The sequence below is a fragment of the Malania oleifera genome, chromosome 2 (genome assembly GCF_029873635.1).
Source record: "Malania oleifera isolate guangnan ecotype guangnan chromosome 2, ASM2987363v1, whole genome shotgun sequence".
Taxonomy (NCBI): Eukaryota; Viridiplantae; Streptophyta; class Magnoliopsida; order Santalales; family Ximeniaceae; genus Malania; species Malania oleifera.
The window spans coordinates 133611590-133634581 of record NC_080418.1 but is presented as its reverse complement, the minus strand read 5'-3'; the positions used below and the strand labels follow the sequence as shown (position 1 = coordinate 133634581).

At 34.8% G+C, this 22992-nt stretch overlaps 1 pseudogene; it reads right to left on the bottom strand.

The window, feature by feature from the left end:
* Window positions 1-401: 401 nt before the first annotated feature.
* On the bottom strand, window positions 402-13658 carry LOC131148392 (uncharacterized; annotated as a pseudogene).
* Window positions 13659-22992: the final 9334 nt, after the last annotated feature.

Here is a 22992-nt window from a genome sequence, read left to right as displayed (position 1 = left end):
AAAATTATGCAGGACTTTTCCATTTGTTTAGCACCACTCCTGCCATTTCTGGACCTCATAACATTGGGCTGTTGCGGCAATACATATTCCACAGGTGCATACATTTAACTTTAAATTGGACTCTAAATTTTCCATAGGTCCACCCAAGTGCAATTAGAAGCAGAAGGTTTGTGCTTTCTCTATCAAAAGCTGAACTAGCTATGAAAAAATTTTTGGCAAAAGCCCCATGGCAAAGCTCATTTTTCTCTTTTTCAAGCAATTGTGTTCAATGCAGTAATCAAAATAATCTGTATTCATGTAGGGAAAGATTGTCTCATGTTTGTTTTTGTAAAAATGAAATGAGATGAGAATGAAAATATAATTACAAAATTAAATGGGAATTGCAGAGAACAATTGGCAGATTTGATTCCATTCCATTTAACTTCATCATATTCCTGTTCCAAACATATATCTAACATGTACATTAAAATCCAATTTCAATCTATGCATCAAAACTGGCAATCAATTTATCATCACAAGCCAGGGCCAGAAAAATTAGACTTAAGGTTGTGCATAGAGAGAGAGAGAGGAAATTCTAGATTAAATTTGGTCAGTTACATAAACCAAGGATTTCAAAATTAACAGGAATCAATATATACTGCTACTGATGTTAGTAACCTAATGGATGGTATGCAAACATATGGTACAGACTTTTCTTGAGAAGCCAAAAGGGAGAAAAAACCCTTTTTAGCCTTCCCAGCTTCCTACCGACCTGCATGTTTTTCCAAGCTAACCACCATCTGCAACCCATTGGCTTAACATCTACCCCAAATAAGAGAGTATTAAAAACTACCACTGCCACTGATGTAAGAAACCACAAAAACAAGTAGGACTGCTATCAGTTACTGCTCCTCATCATAATCTTCATCATCATCATCATTATTATTTATCCCCCTGTCCAAGTTTGCAAGTTGAATGGGATCAATGGCCATACTCTCCATGTCAGGCAGGGGCCAAGCAGGGCGCTCCTCATGCTTTGTTTCCAGGGTAGGCTTTAATGATGAGCCAGCAGGGGCAGCTGCTGGTGCTGCTGTTGTCTCACCATTGTCATCCAAGTCCACATTCAGGTCAAAGTTCCAAACTTGTGTATCTACAACATTACTGGACAATATATTCCCCCTTGATCCTCCAGTCTTGGCCAAATTATCCAGGCCTCCAGTGCTTTGGTTGTGATCGGCACCATTGCGCACAGAAATGTCTGGATCATCTTCATACTTTTCTAGAATTCTACTTCCTCGCACACGACCCCTCTGCCTCTTCCTCTTCCCCTTGCTCGGCCACCACCAGTGGTTTGGCCAGTCTCATGCTGCAAAATTAGATGGGAAAAAAAGAATCATCAATTAAGCATAATCAATTACAACATTTTAAATCTACCAACACCTACTTTTATCATTATTTTTAGCCACTTACGAAATTGCATATATGTAATATTATAGCACAAAATAATCATTCGAGAAAATGACCACCTAAAGAAAAAGCCATGAACGTTTCCAATGACATTACAACAAATTAGCATGAATAGAAGAATCGAGTAGATTTTTTATTAACTAACAGCATCAAACATCTGTTCAATTAGACAATGCTATTTTCAAATTTTAATTATTCAATAAAAAGGTATTTGCATCAAATGAATAAAAGCCAAAAAAAAAAAGGTGATTTTTTTGTACAATATATTGATTTTTTAGAAGTACAATTGTACAAGTAATATTTAATATATGAAGAGGTATTCTTTGGTAGAAAACCAATATGGAGAAATAACAATCCTTAATAGCTCATTTAGCTCAGCAGAATAGCTATTCCTTTGAATAGGATTATAATTTAAATTTTGGAAGTTGAGGGAACAGTTATTCCTTGTATTTCATTCAACCTCTAATAAAAAAGGAATAAAAATCCTCATGATGAAATTTGGGAATAGTTATTCCTTATTCCTTATTATGGATTCATAAAATGTTTCACATTGTTATTTGCTTTATAGTAACAACATAATTTCTCGTATAACAAATTGTAACTAAACTACCAAAACTAATCTATACCTGGGAATGACCACTTTAGGAACCTAACATTTTAATTAGCAGCACTCCTGACACTATAGGAAAATGACCACTGCAAATTCTCTCTTGCTGCAAGACATCCACTTTTCCTTTTTTTTTTTTTTTGGGTTGATGCTGCATGATAACCTAAAATAATTGTATGAACCATGATTTTAAAACCCAAAAGGGCAAACAACTCAGTGAAGCTAATAGGTTGGTTGGTGAGATTGGTTAAAAAATCCAAGGGTTGGATTATAATTACAAAGGCATTCCTTATAAATTATAATAGTCAATTAAAGCTTAAAATAATAAACAACAAAAACAAAGATAATTTTGGTACTACTCTCCCTATTATTAAAACATTCTTGAAACCTATTATTATTATTAACAAAAATAGCAAGAGAAAATATTTGATTCTCTAATATAGTTAAGAGTGTATACCCCACGCACATACATACAGAGTACAGTAACAGTACAGTAACAAGCCTGAAGTCCCTCTATTATTGTCAATAAAATTACACAAGAGATAAGCAGGTGCAGTGGTAAACAGTTGCTCACTCTCCTATGAGGCGTCTAGCTCTAGTCTCCTTGTCCAGCAATTTAAACTCGTTTTGGGTCAGTTAAATGATCCGGTTCCCAGGGTCTGGCTGAGACAGACAGAGTCACCTGGTTTTGGCCAGGTTGACTTTGGCTCACTGCAAATCTGGTTTTGTCATATCATCTGGATCAGTAAGATGACAAATTCCGATCCAGCCAAGTCAGAGCGGCAGGACTGATCCAGGTTTTTAAACTGTTCAAAGAAAAAAGTCATTTTAGAGTGGAGGTATTTTTGTGAATGACTTTTTTATTACTACTATATAAGAGGCAGGCCTTAATGCTCCAAAAAACTGCTGAGTGATTTTGCTCCTTTACTCCTCTTCTTCTCATCTCCATCTCTAAGCCTTAGTGTTGTATTTTCTTCATTGAATCTTCAAATTATTTCAGATCTACAACATGGTCTTAGAGCAATAAACTTCTCTGAACCTGATTAATTTGATGTAGTTACAGCCCTTATCCTCCATAACTTTTTTCCCTTGTCGAGTCTTGGAGTATAGTTTTTTTCTCTTCGTCTGAGTCATTTAGTGTTTCTCATCCTTCTCTCATCTGTGAGCCACTTTTGTAGGTGTCATGTGTCTTGTGGAACTTTGCTCAGGTAAAGACAGCAATCTACTGTTTCTAGTAGACAGCTATTGTTGCTCTAATGTTTCCTTTGATCAGTGGTCAGGTGGTGATACTGGTATGATGTTGTGATTGCTGTTTCCATGCATGCATATGCTTCTAGCACCTGCCAGGTCATTTGAGTGCCTGCACTGCTGTTTAAGTGCCTCCAGTACTTCATGGTCAACGGTAATCTTCCTGTTCTGTGTGGTACTGTGGTCGAAACCAACTTTGACTAGATGAATGAGACTATTTAGGTCAATGACTCCTAGGATCCTGAAAAGTGGTCATAGTTGCCTCTTGAAGTTCTGGACCTTTGAAGTTATGCAGTGTTGTTTAATGCTAGTGTATGTTGCCTGATTCAATATTTTTGCTAGTTCATGCTTGATACTGCTGTGCTGAATGTGGTGTATTAAGGGAGGCTCTAATGCCCTCTACAAAGAGAGCTTCAGCTGATGCTGTCAACATACAGATTACAGCCATCACTGGTTGGATCTTCCAGCTACTTGTGGTTTCAGGCACTGCTGTAAAAAGTGAGGTCCAAGGATTATGAAGAATGATGAAAGAAAATGACATATTGTTGAGAGGTTGTCGAGCAGCATGGAGGCACGAGTTGTTGTGAATGTGATGTTCAATAGGACATCCAAAGCCTTACTGGCTGATCTTAGCGAAAGCTTCTCACAAGATAAAGAAAATCAAGCTCGTGTTTTGACCAGCATGATGAATTTTTCAAGTAAGACCAAGGACTTACCATAACTGAGCATTACAACACTCTGATGGGTATGTGGGAGGAACTCAATATCCATCAACGAGTTAGTTCTGAAGTTGAGATGATTAAGAGACAGCGAGCAGAGCTCTTGGCTGCCAAATTTCAATTGGGATTTGTCTAAGTCTTCTTCTCAAGTCTCATGATAGTCCAGCTCCCGTTAGCACTACCCCTAACTGTAGTAAGGTAAATGTTGGAGGATGAACACAAGGGTTCATATGGCGATCATCGCATAGTGTATGACGATAAGGAGTTGGTGGTGGCAATTCTAGCATTTGAACACATTGTGGTAGGGGTAATGACACTATTGATCACATATGAGATCTCTCTGCAAAAACCGATTGGGCCAATAAGTGTCTTGCCAAGGGTGATTCTACCATTGACACTTCAAAATGCACTGGCCACTGCATTAGGGAGTTGAGTCCATCATCTACCATGTCCCAAGAGAAGCACAACAATCCTATCTGCATGGTTCAAAAACTCCAAACCCATTCTTCTTTGTCTATTGCTATTGTGGCACATTTTGATGTATAGCGGAGCTTCTTGCCTCTTCATCCTTCTCATCTAAGGTTATTGATTCCAGTGCATTCTTCCATATAAATGGTAGTCCTAATTTATATCAGTCCTAAAAACTCGCTACTTTGCACTCAAATGTTACTCTTGTCAATGGTTAGGTTACACCAGGCTTTGGTTGTGGAAATATTCTTTCATTTCCTTCTATTTTTGTCTCTTCTTTGTTATATGTGCTTAAATTTCCCTTGAAGATGTCGACTTAACTAAATCTCATAATTATTCCATAACCTTCTTTCCTTCTCATTGTATTATTCAAGATCTCCAAACGAAGAAGAGGATTGGGGCAGACCTTGAGAAGAATGGCTCGTATAGTTGTACTATTTCAATGGCGATGGTGGTGGTAGATCCAATTCTTATCATCCTGCTTATTCAATTTCTACTCATGCTGTTCCTCTAGATTATTGGCATGTTGATTGGGTTATCCATCCCTTCAAAAGCTACAAGAGTTGCCCACCTTCAAGTCTATTTCTCGTTTTGAGTGTTATGAAAGCATATTAGGGCATCTTTTCATCTCGAGTCAAGTCGCATAGTATGTCATTTTATCTTATTCATTCAAATATTTGGGGTCCATGTGGAGTTAAGAAATTTAACGGTTATTAATATTTCGTCCGAATGATTTTTCGAGTATGACTTGGATCCATTTGTTAAAAGATAGTTTTGAATTTCTTAGTTTATTAGGAAATAAAAACTCAATTTGTTAAAGGTATTCAAATGATTCGATCTATTAATGCCTTAAATGTATTCAAAATGAGTTTGTCATTTTGCTTAGTCAAAGGAATTATTCATCAAACATCATGTACCCGCTCAACAAAATGAGTGGCCTAATGAAAAATTAAACATTTACTTGACATGACGATCTTTACTCTTTCCTATGCATATTTCTACAACCTTTTGGATTGATGCTCATCTTACATTATGTTTTCTACTTAACATGATGCCTTCTAGTTTTCTAAGGGGACAAATTCCCTTCTCCATTGTGAACCCAAAAACATCCATGCTCTCAATTGTGCCTTATGTATTTGGGCGCACATGTTTCATTCATGTTCCACATTATGGTCATGACAAGTTCTCTCCTCGTGCCGTAAAATTTGTCCTTATTGGGTGCTCGGCTCAAAAAGGATATAGATGCTATGATCCCCACACTTGCAAGAAATATGTTAGGGCAAATGTCACATGTCACTTTTTAAGGGAAACCTTACTTCTCTGGTGTCATGTCCCTCTTGCATGAATCTATTTCGAGTCCATCAATAATTTCAAGTCAGCTCGGGTATTGATCCTCCAATTCATACCCGCATCCGTTTGGATAATACTTCTATCCTCTTCCAATTACATCAATTACGGACCCAGTGACATGATTGAGGATTTATGAAAAACAGAAAGCAGGCACATATCATCATTAGCACCATGCAGCCGCCTCTTCTACCCTTCACTATTTTGACTCTTATTTTTGGAGATCCATCCATCTTAATGTGAGGATCGTCAATTGCTCCAGAAAAGTACCCAAACATGTACTCAGCACCACACAGTTGCTTATCCTATAGAATATTATGTTCCAATTATTCACCTTCCTAGTTTAGTGTGTTCTTTTGCCTTGTCTATTTCCTGTGTTTCTATGCCTTCCTCGTATGTTGAAATGCTTACTTACCCTAGGCGGAAGGATGCAGTGGAATGTAAAAATGGAGGCCTCGACCACTCATAAGGGATGTGGGACTTGATGGATCTTCTTATTGGTAAGGAATTCGTTAGGTGTTGCTGGGTCTACACCATAAAAAATATTCCTAAAGGCTGTGTCAAATGGTTTAAGGCTCAATTGATTGTCAAAGAATACACCCAAACATATGGTATTGATAATTTTGAGACCTTCTCTCCTATTACTGGACTAAATCCTGATTGTGTATGATCTTGTTGGCAATTAATTTTAATCGGCCCTCACACCAATTGGTTGTGGAGAATACCTTCATGTATTTGTATTGCTTGAAGATGTGTACACAGAGCAACCTCCTGATGTGTTGCTTGGTAAGAGGATGGTAAAGTACACCAGTTGAGTACGGCCATTTATGGTCTTAAGCAATCTCCTTGACCCGAAACATGTATTGATCTGGTTTTATTGGTGCCATTCTGATCCACAAAAAGGACACAGGTATATTTTTTCTAGTAGTTCACACCGGTGATATCATCACTAATAATGACCAGAGCACGAAATTGCAGCAGTGACGTTAAGAAAATTTTCAAATCAAGGACTTGGGTAATCTATGTTACTTTCTTGGAATTGAGATTGTATGGTGCAAGAAAAGCTGAATATGCCTCGGCAGAATGTATCTTGAACATGTTAAGTAATACTAGTATGTTCAGAGCTACACCTGATACTCCTATGCGTCCCAACATGAAGTTATCCAAGAATGTTCAATTGAACTTTGAAAATATGCTTTGATATAGGGAGTTGATTGGCAAGTTAATCTACTTGATTATTGATTGTCATTAGACCTAATATGTCCTTTGTGTGTGAGGTTCCGGACTCAGTTTATGGAAAATCCAAAACAACAACATTGGGACTCAGGGATGCTGTTTGTAGAATGCCACAGTATCCCAAAGGCTCTCCAGGGCGGAAGGTTTGATATGCAATAGAAACTGAGAGATCATGGATACAGTGTTGCAGATTGGGCTAGCTTTGCTGATGATTGAAGATCTACCAATGGATAATGTACATTTGTTGGAGGTAGTTCTGTTATAGGCATCACAAGAAAGAAACTACCTGCGAGTAATCTTATGTGGTTGAAGTCTCTTATGTTAGAGATAGGATCCTTGATATCTATAGATGCTATTTTGCAATAGTTATGCTGCCATATTTATATTGCTAGCAACCCTGTGTTTCATCGCAGGACAAAGCACATTAAAGTTTATTGTCATTTTGTGAGGGATGCAGTGTTAAAGAACGTTGTGGGAACTCCAATTGTAAAATATGTGGATCTGTTAAGTGATGTTTCCACAAAGGCTCTTTTAAGACTGTTTTGTCTAATGATTGTAATAAATTGGGTTAGGTGATTTTATACACCTCCAACTTGAGGGGAGTGTTAGAAGACACTATATTATTCTATTAACTTGGTGGTGCAAGTGGGGGTCTTTTTGTCCTTTTATCTCTTTTTGATTATAAATATATGAGGGCAGATCTAGAGCTGCATATATGCTCAGACTCAACTTTCTCCCTTTCTTCTTTTCTCTGTCACTAAGCCAAAGTGTCGTGCTTTCTTCATTGAATCTTCAATTTATTTCAGATTTACAGCAAAAACTATGGTATAAAATAACAATATTTGCCAAAAGCTCAATAAGAAAATATTTTCCAAAACAAGTGAACAAAACCAACACCCTACCAAACCCAGCTGGGAGGGGAATATAAATATGGTTTAAGCAAAACCATCGAAGCATCTTACCATCCTACCCCTCTTGGACTCATCATCATTTTCATTTTCTTCATCCCCGGCAACTTTCCTAGAAAATCAAAGAGTAAATAGTGAGCCTGAGATTACATTGTCCACAAGCTCATAGAATATTACAATCTCACAAACCTTCTTTTCACAATAGAACGATCCTCACCAACAGCATCATAGCCACTTAAATCAGGAACCTTACTGAAAATTTCCCTTAGAAAATCAAAAACATTAAAGCTCTGTATGCATTGCTTTCCGCAATTGTTTGGAAAAAGTTAAATTATCTCAGTTCTTAAAAAATTTTATATATATATATATTGGAAAAAAATGTGCAGCATAATCATTTCCTAGAGCATGATTCATCCTAATGTTATTTGAGAGAGTGGGGGAGGGGAGACTCACAGAGAATTCTGTTAAAAGGGGATATTAATTAGTGTGAGCTTAGGTCATTGCTTCGATGATTAAGAAAAGTTAGAAAACAAATAATACGGAAGGGCCAATTTAAATTTATTACATACTGGTGGCCTGCCTTCAATCATCTTAAAAATGAACAAAACAATTGGCTTACAAATGCAGAGAAGTCAAGGTCTTTACACCACGTTGGAGGGTTATCTCATATGTCTGATCACATAGATCTTGCAGAAATAGTTCCAACGCTATAGCTGCATGTATTCAATTAAAAAATTGCATTGATTAAACAACAATATAATTGCAAATAACCAATATTATTTAAACCAGAAAAATATCAAAATAGATCGGCACAAAATGCTTTGAATTACTTACAGACAAGAAGTGGTACAGCCATCGCAATCTTTCCAACATCCTCATCAGCTTGCATTATCCTTTTTATCCAGCCCTACCAAATGAATATGCATATAAAATCAGATGACTATAAATTCAGAACTTGATTTAGTGATCACCATTTTAATACTATTGTTTAACTAGGTGATACAACTTTAATACTTAATTTTATCAAACAGCACCAAATTTGGAAAAATGGCATTGCCAAACATTAATCTGATGATTGTTAGAAATTCATTACCACTATCTTATATTAAAAATTGAAAGATATTTCTCAAAAAACTATAAAAGAAACTCCGTTAGATTTTCACTAGGCAACATTTGATTGCAAAGAAAATGGAAGAAAATTTAATAAACAAAAACAAATCCTGCATCCATTTTTTGACTCATATACTTGAACCCCAGATCTCCCTTATCCCACCCAACCAATTACAACCTGAACTAGGTCTCAAGGGTAAGTCCTACATCTGAGCTTAGTTTTCATTGTTCAGAGCAAAAATAAACTTGTGCACTACTCACTTTAACTCATGGTAAATTTCATTTTGTACGAGTTTCAAGAAAAAGAATAATGTTTTTTAATGGAAAAGAAGCTCCATTAAAACTAGCAGGAGAAACAAATACATGACAAGACAACAAGAATTCCTCAAACATAAAAAGATTAAAAAAAAAAACTAGCACCATCTTAATAATGCAACCCAATGTCGGTTAAAATCCTAAAAACAGCAGCCCTTAAAACAGCCTGCGCCATAAATATGTGACCCTTAAAATCAAAATTTCTGAAGGAAAAGAGATCATATCTGCCAACTACTCTTCAAAACTGCTCTCATAAAAAAATAAAATAAGATAAAATAAAAACTAGCATCATCTTAATAATGCCACCCCATGCCGGTTAAAATCCTAAAAACAGCAGTCCTTAAAACAGCCTGCACTATAAATATGTAACCAACATAATCAAAAAGTCTGAAACAAAAGAGATCATATCTGGCAACTACTCTTCAAAACTACCCTTAAATAAATAAGGAAAGGAAAAAAAACTCAATGCACCCATCCCGTCTATGTAAACAATGAGCAAAACAACATCCCTGAATATTCTACTACAAAGAAATACAACCACCTTTCTCCACGTTCATCTTCAAAAAAAAGCATATTATTTTTAAAAAAAATAACAACAACAAATCAACTTCCTTCTACCTCTAAGAAAAGTATTTTCAACATATAAAATACATACAATCTATTACAGGAAGAAACTTATAAGGCCATCTTCAAATGCATGAATAACACTTTTAAAGTACAAAGAACGATTCTCCAATCACTGTCCTGTGATATAGCAGCATACATTTGGCACAACAAAAGGCAGGAACTTTTTGAAAAAAAAGCAACTCCGATCTAACTCTAAGACTCCACTTAGGGAAAATGAACTGTACATTTGTAGAATTCGTTAAAAGATCTATGATTTCTCTGTTTGGAACAATGTTTTTTTAACTCAGACCAGGCATTGAATCTGCGAGTTGTTCAGTTACAGGTTGAACAGTTCAACCAACTCAACCCATCCTGTTCAACCATGATGTCAGCACACCATATATAGTATACACTACATTATGTTTTTACCTATTCAATTAAAAGCAGAGTTAAATGGCTTGGTGATAAGTACTTTTGGTAATGTTCCAGGTTTGAGTATTTACAATCATTGTTGTTGTAATTGTATGATTCTCTCATATGATTCAATTCAATTTAATTCACCATCCGACCCACTTAAATCTAGTAGGTAGGTAAAAGAAAGACTCAATTGACCATAAATTGTGTGATTCTCAAGTTGAATCGGTCCAATGTTTTCAATGAACCCAGTTGGTTGTAACTTCTAACCAAACCCAATTATTTAAAAGCCCAAGAATTCACCATTTTTTTATACAAAAGTGCCTTAATAATCTTTTCCTAGAGTCTCTAGAACTGAAATAAATAAAATTCACCAACTTTTTCTTTCTTTTGAATTGATTCAAAAATTTCAGGGTTTCTAAACTTTTTCAAGGCAGTTTGAAAATCCCATTAAGTCTTCATTTGTTTAATAATCATGAAGAAGAGTTAGTTCGGATGCTCAACATGTTTGGGCATGAAGAATTTTTGAAGTTTTGATATTTCAAAGGTGAGTTAGTTTGACATTGTTAACTTGCTAATAAATGAGTATTTCATTTCCCGTAAGGAGATGCTATTGGCACTCTGAAAAATACCATTAGTACTAATCATTTTTTCCACTCAATGAATTGCAGCCATTATTTTTTGTCTTTTCACTGTCAAGTAAAAATTAAGAAATAAGGTGAAGGTATGACATTTGAAATATCGAAACTTTAAAACACCTTCATGCCCAAACTAAAAATATTGCATTAGTACACCATCTTTTCCGCACAATGAAATGATGAATTTGCAGCCTCCTTTTTTTTCCGTCATTTCATTTGTAAAGTGAAAACTAAAAATATAAAGTGAAAGTATGAGATTTAATACATTAAAAATAAATATGGAGTACCAATCAAATTTTTTGGAGCATTAATAGAACGTTTTTTTCTTCAGTCACGGGTTTGACTCCCGAGGCATTACGCCGGTGAATTACTAGAATACGTCAATGGGCGGGCGGCTTTCACCCCCGGGTTTGGTGCCACACCATAGTGTCCAAAGTGGCACGATGGTGGCCGGAGTCACCAAATTATCAAAAAAAATATTCATTAATATATTAACATATTTATTAACAATGCATCACAGCTCGGCACACTCAGAAAGCAATTCCGAAAAAAAACAGTAGACGGTTACACCAAACCGTCAACGGTTTCATCAAACCTTCGACAGTCACATTTGTCCGCTGCAAGTTTAAATGACAAAAATCTTAGGCAAATTATCACAATAAAGACTAAGAAGCGTCAAAGATTTAAAGTAAATTGTGTGAGGAATGAGGATCATATATGCTAAAAAATCAGAGTCTATTGATTCAAAAAAGAGGGTCTAAGGCAACAAAGCAGATCTTATCTCAAATCATGAGATTTATGATATCTTATTTATTATTACCTATATCATGTAATAGTGTATAAATACCCCTACTTGTATCCTCTCTAAAGCACGTAGTATTCACGGTTCAGTTATTTGAATAAAAAAATCATTGTTCTTCATGTTTCATTTTTTATTTATGGTATCAGAGCCATTGTGAACACTATGTCAAAATAAAAAATATAAATAAAAATTTCAGCCCCTGTAATATCCATATCTTTTTTTTTTCACCATTGTGTACACTACATCTCAATACTACATCATAGCATGGCGGAAGTCTAATTGTCTCCTTCGAGGAAGGATCGGACCCGTCAACACCATTTCTCAATTGCAGATGCAAAAGTCATCAATAGATCAACTATCTTCGGAAAGAAGATCATACAACAATACCAAAACATATCCATACCCTCAAAGGCCGCTCTTCATTATTTTTTTTTGCAACAAACTTTGCCTGCAACCCTGGCAAAGTTTGCAAGAGGGTGTTAACAATGCATCACAGCTCGACACACTCAGAAAGCAATTCTAAAGCAAACCTATCGACAGTTACACCAAATCGTCGACGATTTCATCAAACTGTCGACAGTCACATTTGTCCGCTGCAGGTTTAAATGACGAAGATCCGAAACAAATTATCACAATAAAGACTAAGGAGCGTCAAAGATCCAAAGTCAATTGTCTACGAATCATATATGCTAACAAATCAGAGTCTATTGATTCAAAAAATATGATATATGACAATAAAACAGATCTTATCTCAAATCATGGGATTTATGGTACCTTATTTATCATACCTATATTATGAAATAGTGTATAAATACCCCTACTTGTATCCTCTCTAAAGTACGTAGTGTTCACTTATTTGAATAAAAATATCATTGTTCTTCATATTTCATTTTTTCTTTAGTTTATAGTTTTTACATGTGCATGTGTAAAAACCAACCATTAGAATTTGTTTACCAAGCCCCACAACAATTGCAGAGTTCATTACACATGCGTGTCTTACAACATACAACCAAAAGATTTTTCAAAAAATTAAAAATAAATATAATTAGAAAAAAAAACTAAAAGATGAACATGAAAGAAACAGAACAACTTACTGCAGGAAAACGAGTGTCTAGCTTCTTCCTCGTGGCCTCAGACTCTCACTTACTAATAGAACCACAAAGAGTGCAGACCCGAAACCCAAAACCCAGAACCACCAAAACCCTCCTCCCTCTTCCCGTAATCCTAACGAAACCCACGTCAGATACGAATTTATAAGGAAACCCACTTCATAGATGCATGCAGAAAGTGGGAATCCGTGTTCTATCAATTCGCAGCAGATGGTATGCCCGCCAGTTTCCGCCCCTCCACAGTCCCAAGTCCCAACTTCCTTTTTGATTTTGTTATGCTCTTTTTACCCCAAAAGCAGTAAAGCACTCGTTCGCCTTCAATTGGAAAAATTTTAAAATGGTTTTCAAAATCTGTTTTCCGCCCCCCCACTGTTAGTATTTTTCTTATGGCGACCCCTGGGATATTTTTTATATTTTTCATATTTTTAATAATATATTTAAACCTTGAAAATTATTAAAATTTATTTAATTACTAAAAAAGGAAACAAATAAAATATATATTAATTATAAACAAATACTTAATTTTATTATTTAACAAATGATACGAGATAAAACAAGATAACTATCTAACTACATAACCAAAAGTATAGCCACGTATCATGACCATACAATGACATGAATTCCGGACTGATACTATAAATTTTTTCTTTTCTAAATGCTTACATCTGCCACCCACAAACCTCATTAGAAAACGAGAGCAAATACACAACCACCCATCTAAATATATAGATATTTCAAAATATTAAAAATACTAAAATATGTCATATGCATTCAAGTGCGTACATGCAGGTACTAGTGTTTAGTTGGTACATTGTCGAACTCTTGGGAGACATTTAGAATGTCATTATTTAACTCAACTCCAAATGGTGTAATCGATATGGATCTAACTAAAAGCAGTGTATTGAATGAAGATATAAGAAGAAAATCACAGGGATCCTCTTCACAGTCAAAAGTTTTAGTTACAGAAAGAAGGGGGAGGAGTAAGAGCAGAGGTTTGAAGAATAGAGGTAAAAATTTAAATAAGTCCAACAGTTTTGCTGATGTTGAGTGTCATCATTGTGGCACGAAAAGGCACATAAGAAAATATTGCAGACAGTTGAAGAAAGAGAGCAAAAAGAAAGGGAAGGAGACGAAGAATGGCGATAGCAAGAATGATGATCGAGTTGGCATCACTACTTTTGGAGACTTCTTCGCTGTATATGATGATGATGTCATTAATTTTGCATGCCATGATACCAACTGGGTGATTGATAGTGGTGCCTCAACTCATGTTATATCTCGACGTGATTTCCTCACGTCCTATACAACCAGTGACTTTGGGACAGTGAAGATGGGCAATGGTGGCTTGGCCAAAATCGTTGGTATTGGAGATGTGTGCTTAGAGATGAGTAATGGCGTGAAGTTAGTTCTTAGAGATGCGAAGCATATTCTTGACATCCATTTGAACTTGATTTCTATAGGTAAACTTGATGATGATGGGTATTTGCAGCACCTTTTGCAATAGTCAGTGGAAGCTCACTAGAGGTGCTATGGTTGTTGCTCGAGCACATAAGTTTTCTACCTTGTACATGTTGCAGGAAAAACTCTCCAAAGACATTATTAATGCAATGGATGATGAGGTTTCAGTAGAGTTGTGGCATAAGGGACTTGCCCAAATAAGTGAGAAAGGCTTGGCAATATTGGCCAAGAAGAATCTTCTATCTAGGATTAAGAGTGCACCTTTGAAAAAGTGCACACATTGTTTGGCAGGGAAGCAAAATAGAGTCTCCTGCAAAAGTTCCCCTTTCACAAGAAAGTTAGGTATACTTGATCTTATATATTTAGATGATTGTGACCCTATGAAGACTATAACACTTGGTGGCTGCGTTTACTCTGTGACCTTCATAGATGATCACTCAAGGAAGTTATGGGTATATACCTTGAAAAGAAAAGATCAAGTATTAGCTGTGTTTAAGCAGTTTCAGGCTTCAACTGAGAGACAAATTGGGAAGAAGTTGAGGTGCATCAGAACAGATAATAGGGGAGAGTATTTGGATCATTTTAATGAATATTGCAAGCAACGGGGTATTCGACATCAAAAGACACCTCTGAAGACTTCTCCTGTAACTGTCGGGACCCAAAAGGGCCCCTATAGCTCTGATACCAAAAAACTCATCACGACCCAAAAATATATACAATATAATATTGTCTTTGATACTACATCACTGACGACCCGCAAGCAGCAAAAAATATTTTAAACCTCAAATACCATACCAGAGTACAAAACCACCACAACTACATTAGTATCTCCCAGTAATAATATTTATATCACGTAAAACATAAAACATATTTCACTGGTTTTTACACAAGCACTTACTTTAAATTAAATTATCTAAGTCCCGCCCCAAAGCTCGCTAAGCTTGATTCCCTGAATGTCCTGAAATATGAAAAGGATATTGGGGTGAGATGTAATGCCCCAAACCCAGTGGGGCCTAGAGTGCTATTCCTCATAACATATCTCTAATACCATATATATAATGACCTAAACCCGAAGTGGGATACCGGGTATACCTGTCCATAACTTCTTACCTAACATGTAGCGGAAAACATAAATACGACAATAACTATATTAGAATTCTAATACCACCATAATTATACATATACCTCCAATATCTTGATTATTTACATCTTAAATAGTCAAAAGCATATCTACATACACATATCAGTGTCTCACCAGAACTTACCGACACAACACTAACTAATCTCGCCCCTAAGCTCTCTGGGCTTGGTTTCTAGTACTTTCTGAAATGTTGAAATTATTGGGGTGAGACACTTTTCGGTAAGACGGAATAAATTATCATCGATGTGTGGAATATGAGTTTTTACATAAGCAAAGCATAACCATTAATTTAACTTTAACTGAAAAAAGCATTCACTTATACAATTTTAAATACATAATTTCTACTCAAACATACTTTAACTTAATAAATAATCATATTTTCATAAATCTACGTATATATACATAAAAGAATTTTCCTGATGGAACTATCATTTAACATTATGTATAATCTCCCATGATTGGATTATGTGGCTCGAAGGCTAGACTTAGTCATGGTTGGTCTACTAGACTAAGTCAAAATTGTTATGTTTGTAGTACGATTGCCTACCCAACCTGGTCCAGGCCTAGTGGGTAACCTGCTCCTGCAATACATCACTTTAAGGGCCAATCAACTGTCATCCGCCTACACTTTCCTGATAGTGTGGCTGCACTGCATGTAACACTAGCTACGGTATCGTGGTCTGAATCATAACTAGTCCGTCAGAGTTTTGCTACCATATAATACAATTCATATAATAAAATCATTACATGATCCCATTTTCATAATTCTATATAAAATTTGACATGTTCACAATTTTGTATAAAATTTATCATATTATATCTCTATATAAAACAATCATTTCATAACTCAGCATAAGCCGTCTGAACTCGGCATAAAGCCATTTGAACTGTCATTTCATAACTGTATAAAAACCATCATATTTAATCATACAAAAATAATTATCTCCATGCCACATGATTTGATTGATAAATCATAATATAATAATTGTCCGGAAAAAATATATTTTGCTGAAAACAAGGATATGATTAATTTCACCTATTTAATTTAATTTCATTATATTCCAAGAAAACCATATATACTCAAATCCCTGCAGTTTAATTTAATTCCAAAATATTCTCAAAAATCTGATATAATCAAATCTCTACAGTTTAATTTAATTCTAAAATATTTCAAAAAATCTTATATAACCAAATCCCTGCAATTTAATTTAATTCCAAAATATTCCCAAAAATCTAATATAACCAAATCCATGTAGTTTAATTAACTCAAACATATTTTTAAAATAAAATATGAACATAGATATAATTTGTTACGACCTAATTTTTCATACCATTTTTTTCCTTATAAATATATACTGTGAAATTTCACAGCCCTGACTCCTTTAATTATAACTCACACCACCATCATGGTCCTAAACTACCTATGCAGCACAAAGCAGAGATACATACAACCATATCGATATATACAATACCATAATGTCAGAATATTTTCCAAAATATGTATACACAACCATTTCCCAAAATACCCTCATCTGGACCTAGGGACTACTCAAAAATGACTTCCCAAAATACTCACCATACAGACAGGGCAGTACTGTAGTCCCCTCTATCTGCAAGCCTGATCTACTCGCCTAGTTGGATCACATGAAAAATGTTTAATCGCTAGGATGAGACAATGCTCAATAAGACGAAATATGTTATTACTAATGTGTGACAAGTGAGTTTACATACTTGTAAAATATGATTTAGAACTACTATAAATAACTGAGTCTGAGAAAACACATATAAATATTACAATATAGCTCATACCTATGTTTCTTAACATAAACTAATTTTCAAAATAATCTATTCATAATACTTCTAGTATTTGTAGGTATGTCTATGGTTTCTGAAAATCAGATTAATAATTGAGAAATTTTCCTTAGATGGATAACTGAAAATCATGATTTAATCCCTCATAACAAGGTTGTGCGGCCCGAAGGCGTTCCCTATCCTGGCTGGCCAACCAAGATAAGTCAACTGAACTCTGAAAGTCAGATCGGCCTCCTCAACCCTAACTGACGAGGAGTCTATTCACAACATAGGCACGATCGACTATTGAATATCCACATACTATCTGAGTTATGTGGTTGCACTCTAAACTGAAAATAGTTACAGTACCGTACTCTGTTGTCTGAATCTAGTCCATCAGGGTCTGATACCATATACATAAGTAATTGATACATCTATATTACTGTTTTACCATGATTTTGAAATAACCAAAACATTGTAAAATTGATATGATAATCTGAATAATTGACTGAATATTTAATATCTATATATCTGAATATCTTACTAAAATCATGGTATTCTAAAAATGCTGTAAATATATGTTTCTATACATATACTATAAATCATGGTATCATGGAAAATATATATATCATGGTATTCTGAATATTCTGTAAAATTTTTATCCATATGTATATTGAAAATTCATCATTTTATAAAATATATATTTATTCCATGATATTTTTCTGTCTAGTATACTGTAAAACATGGTATTTGTAAACTATATAAATAATGTTCTAATCTGTTCCAAGCTCATGCCACACAATTAAATAATAAGATTTACATGCTCAAAAAACTATATTTTCTGTTATACTAACATTTTATGGTTTGAATAATAATCTGCTATAACATATAATTTATACTGAAACCACACTAAAATTTCCTAACATAACATATTTCTCTTACCTAACTATTTAAACACTAGCTGCTATTTATAGTCTCACACGTGCAGCATTTATAACTTCAACATCCTGAGATAATACACATATAATTTCCCAATCAAACGACTGAATTCACCTAAATAATTATCGCATACATACTTCCCCAAATCCACATATGCTGAATTCCTAAACTATAATCCATATATCATTTTACCTGTGTTCCTAAAATACCATCCACTGGGGTCCTCAACCCTTGCCTGCAAGGTCCCAAAACACCTTATTCTTGAAAATATAACCCTGATTTTACTTCACAAAACTTTAGTATATTCGCATATAATACAGAATCTAGTCTTAAATGAATTGGGTAATACTGAAAATACTCAAATAATCTACTTACCCTGGTTTTGGGATGGTTCCCAAACTTCTCAAATCAACATTTCGCTTCAGCTATATTGTAGAGAATCTCCCCAAGATTACCTTGGTAGCTTCTGATCATCGAACCGGGGGGAGACGAAGTCGGGTTTCTAGTGAGAAGTAAGAGGAACCGTGTAGAGAGAGAAAGAGAAACTGATAAAATAATTTTCCTTCATTAAAAATCCATTTTAGGCTATATATAAAATGTTGTCCACATGGCCTCATTGACGAGCCACGTCACCTCGTCGACGAGTCCAAGTTGTAGTCTGTTGACTCTATGAGTCCAATCCTGTTTTGATAATGACAAATCACTTGGTATTTGATCTGTGCATTGAGAATGTGAGCAGGAACATTAGTGAGCATGCACGAAAGGTTAGAAAGTCATGGAAGCCATGAGAATTAAAGGATATACAACTTGACACAATTCATGGAACTAAAAGAGTAGAAGAATGAAGATACAAACGTCAAGTTCAAGATCGTCATGGGAATGGGTTTTTAGAACTGAATGTATTTACATATTTCATATGATTTAATTCGAAGCTCAAAATATACCCTAAACTGACCTTAGGATTCATGCATCTCATGAAAATCTTTTAGGATTTATTCATTGACTTAGAGACTCTATTTTAAAATCCCAGAAAATGTTTTATGAAGAAGCAAAGTAAGAAAGAAAAAATGGTTTTTGAAAACAAAATAAAAAAAACTGAAGTTGGATTACTTAGACGACTGAGGATTACCCTCAAAAGTATGAAGATGCAACTTCAGACGTCTGAAGTAAAAACTTCAAACGTCTGAAGAATTTCCCCTGAAAAATTAGTTCAGTCATCTGAAGAATTAATTTTGAAACATAGAACAGGCAGAGCACCTTCAGATTTCTAAACCTTCAGTTCAGTCGTCTAAATTGGGACTTCAGAAGACTGAACCTATAGTTCAGTCATCTGACCTTGTATCGAGACTATGACTTTCAGAGCTTTAAGGAACTTCAATCGTCTGAACCCGAGAGCACAGTCGTCTGAACTTGCAGAAACTTTAAAATTCTGGTTTTTAGCGAGAGAACATTCGAGTCATTTAAGTAATCAAGTTGATCAAACGGTCAAGACTTAACCTACGGCCGAGAACACGTATAAAATCAACCTCTAAACCCTAGTGCCTCATTTTTTGCATATGATTGAGGAGCCTTGAACATTCTTGAACATCTCTTGAGATTTTTAAATACTATTTCTAAGAATCATTGCCTGCACTACAAAGAACACACATTTACCTGGGCATTCGCATATTCAATATCTGAGCAAATACATACGCAACCTCTACTAAATCTAGGTTTGATCTTGAGGTTTGGAAATTATTTTATTAAGCTTTCAATTTTTATTAATTGATCATCTTCTTCATTATTCATTTAGTAAAAAATCTTTTTGGGAGCAAGAAACTTATTTTCCCATAGTTATTTATTTGAGAAATATTTTGGGAATAGTATTCTAAAGTTTGATTCATTGTGATATTCAAAGTTATATTTTTATTCAAAGAGGTCTATCTTATTGGTGCAAAAAGTATTCGAAAAATATTGTTTGTTAAATCTTTGAAATACTCAAAGTCATACATTTATTCAAAGGTTTGATCTTACGAATTATTTAATAGCAGAACTTAGATCTTCATAATATTCAAGTCAAATTTTTTAACAAGATCACATTCTGTATTATTGCATCTAGTAAGTTGAACTAAAACCCTAAGTTCTCCAAAACATCTACTTATATAATTATTTTGGGAGATTTGATCAAAGGGAAGTTTTGTGAAGCATATCATTCATATAACGATTACATCGTTACATACATACTAAGCTTCAAGTCTTATCGTATAAATATGTGTTAGGATTTCAATTGTACTCACTAACTTGTGTAGAAGCAATATTGAGTTTTTGCAGAATTCTAATTCTATATTATAATCATGGTTCAGGTTGTGAACCGGGTGAGGAGGAAGTTATGCCTCTTGTAAGCAGCAAATTGTAAGGGAAGTTTCATCCGGGTTAAAGGAGCAAGGATTTAGTGGAATCCTTGAGTGGGTTGCCCAAGGCAAGGACATAGGCCAGGTTGGCTGAATCTCATAAAATCGTGTTTGTCTTCTCTCTTCCCCTATCTTTTTAATTTCAACTTGCATTTCATTATCAGCTTTTGCATGGTTGTATGTTAATTTATATTATATGCACTTGATAATTAATTGGGTAAAATAAAATTTATTAAGATAATAATTTGAATTAATTTCAAGCCCCTACAATTAATTTGTTAAATATTGAAATAGGAATTAAATGGTAAAACAAACTTAAAGATTTTAAAAATAGCCAATTCACCCCCCTCTTGGGATTACACCTGAATTAACATTTGGTATCAGAGCGGGTTTACATAGACTTAACTCTTCATTTTGTAAAAAGATCGCATGGCACACATCGGTGTAACTCCATTCGGTGAGGGACACTCGTCCACTAGACCACCAATATTCTGCGGTGTAAATTACACCTACTGGAAAAGAAGAATGAGTATATATCTTTTAAATGTGGATTGGAAAGTGTGACAAATTGTTTCCAAGGGAAACCATGTCCCTATGAAAGTAGTTGATAAGGTAAATGTACCCAAAACTAAAGATTAGTATATTGAAGAAGATTAGAAATTTGTGCAAATAAATGCTACTGCAATAAACTTCCTATTCTGTACACTAGATGTAAATGAGTTTAATAGGGTGATGACCTATAACACTACTAAAGAGATTTGGGAAAAATTAGAAGTCACATATGAAGGTATTAAGGAAGTAAAAGATAGTAGGATAGACATGCTCACTAGTGAATATGAGACATTTAAAATGACTGTTGATGAATCTATTCAATCCATGTATACTAGATTTACACACATCAAGAATTCTTTAAATGCTCTTGGTAAATCTTACCCTACTTATGAGTTGATCAGGAAAATACTTAGGGGACTACCTCTATTTTGGGAAGCTAAAGCTACTGCAATAGCAGAAGGGAGAATTCTGAAGGAGATGTTTGTTGATGAACTAATTGGATCGCTCATCACCTATAAGCTTGCAATAAATGAGAGGAAGAATGAGCAAATTAAAGTAAAGAAAGCTACAACACTTAAGGCATCATCTCACTGCTCCAGTGAGGGAAGTGATCCAGAATCGAATGAAAACATGACACTTATCACTAAGAAATTTGGAGAGTTCATGAGAAAGAACAAAAAATACACCAGAAAATTCAAGAGTTCAAAAACATAAAAGGGAGAGTCAAGCAGAAGGAAGCAAAAGGATGATCCTCCCATGTGTTATAACTGTAGAGAATTTGGACATATCAAGTCAGATTGTTCCCAGCTGAAGCAAGTGTCTAAGAAAAAGAAGAAGAAGAAGAAGGCTCTAAAGGTGGGTTGGGACACTCACAGTACCAGTAGTTTAGAATCTGAATCCAGTGATGACGAGATTGCAAATTTATGTCTGATGGCTCACGATGACCATGAGGTACAATCTTTTTGTTCTACTTCATCTTACTATTCAAGTGATTCTGAAAATGAAAATAACATGCTTTCTTATGATGAATTGCATCAGGAATATCTGTATATCCTTAAAATGCTTGACAAAATGAATAAGAAAAGTTCTGGTTTGAAATTAAAATTGAAAGAATTTTTGAAGTTAGTTGAAATTCAAATGAATCTCATGCATCTCTCATGAAAGACAAGGATTTGAAAATTGAGGAGTTAGAAAATAATTTGAAAGATAAATCTATGATTATTTGTAAATTTATAGAAGGTCAAAATAATTTTGAAAAACTCCTAGGAGCTCAAAGAAATTCCCTAAAGAAGGAAGGTCTTGGTTTTAATGGGAAAGAGAATCTAAAATAGAGACATCTCTACATGAGATATTTTGTAAGAGAGTCAAAATCGTATATTCCAACTAAAGACTATCATATAAATATTACATGTTTTAAATGTAAGAGATTGGGTCACATAAAATTTGACTATCCTTTCAAAAATAAAGATGTCAAAATTAAGAAAGTCTGGAAAGTCAAAGGAGAATCAACCCATGGACCCAAGAAAATTTGGGTACCAAAAGTAGTTATCTGATTATGTCCTGCAGGTGTGCTTGAGATTGTCCTCCTCGAAGGACAAGTGGTATATGGATAGCGGATGCTCGCAACATATGATAGGAGATAAAGCTAAATTCGCATCTATCATATCCAAAGATGAAGGATTCATTACATTTAAGGATAACTCTAAAGGTAAAATCATTGGATTTGGTAAGGTTGGTAAGGCACCTTC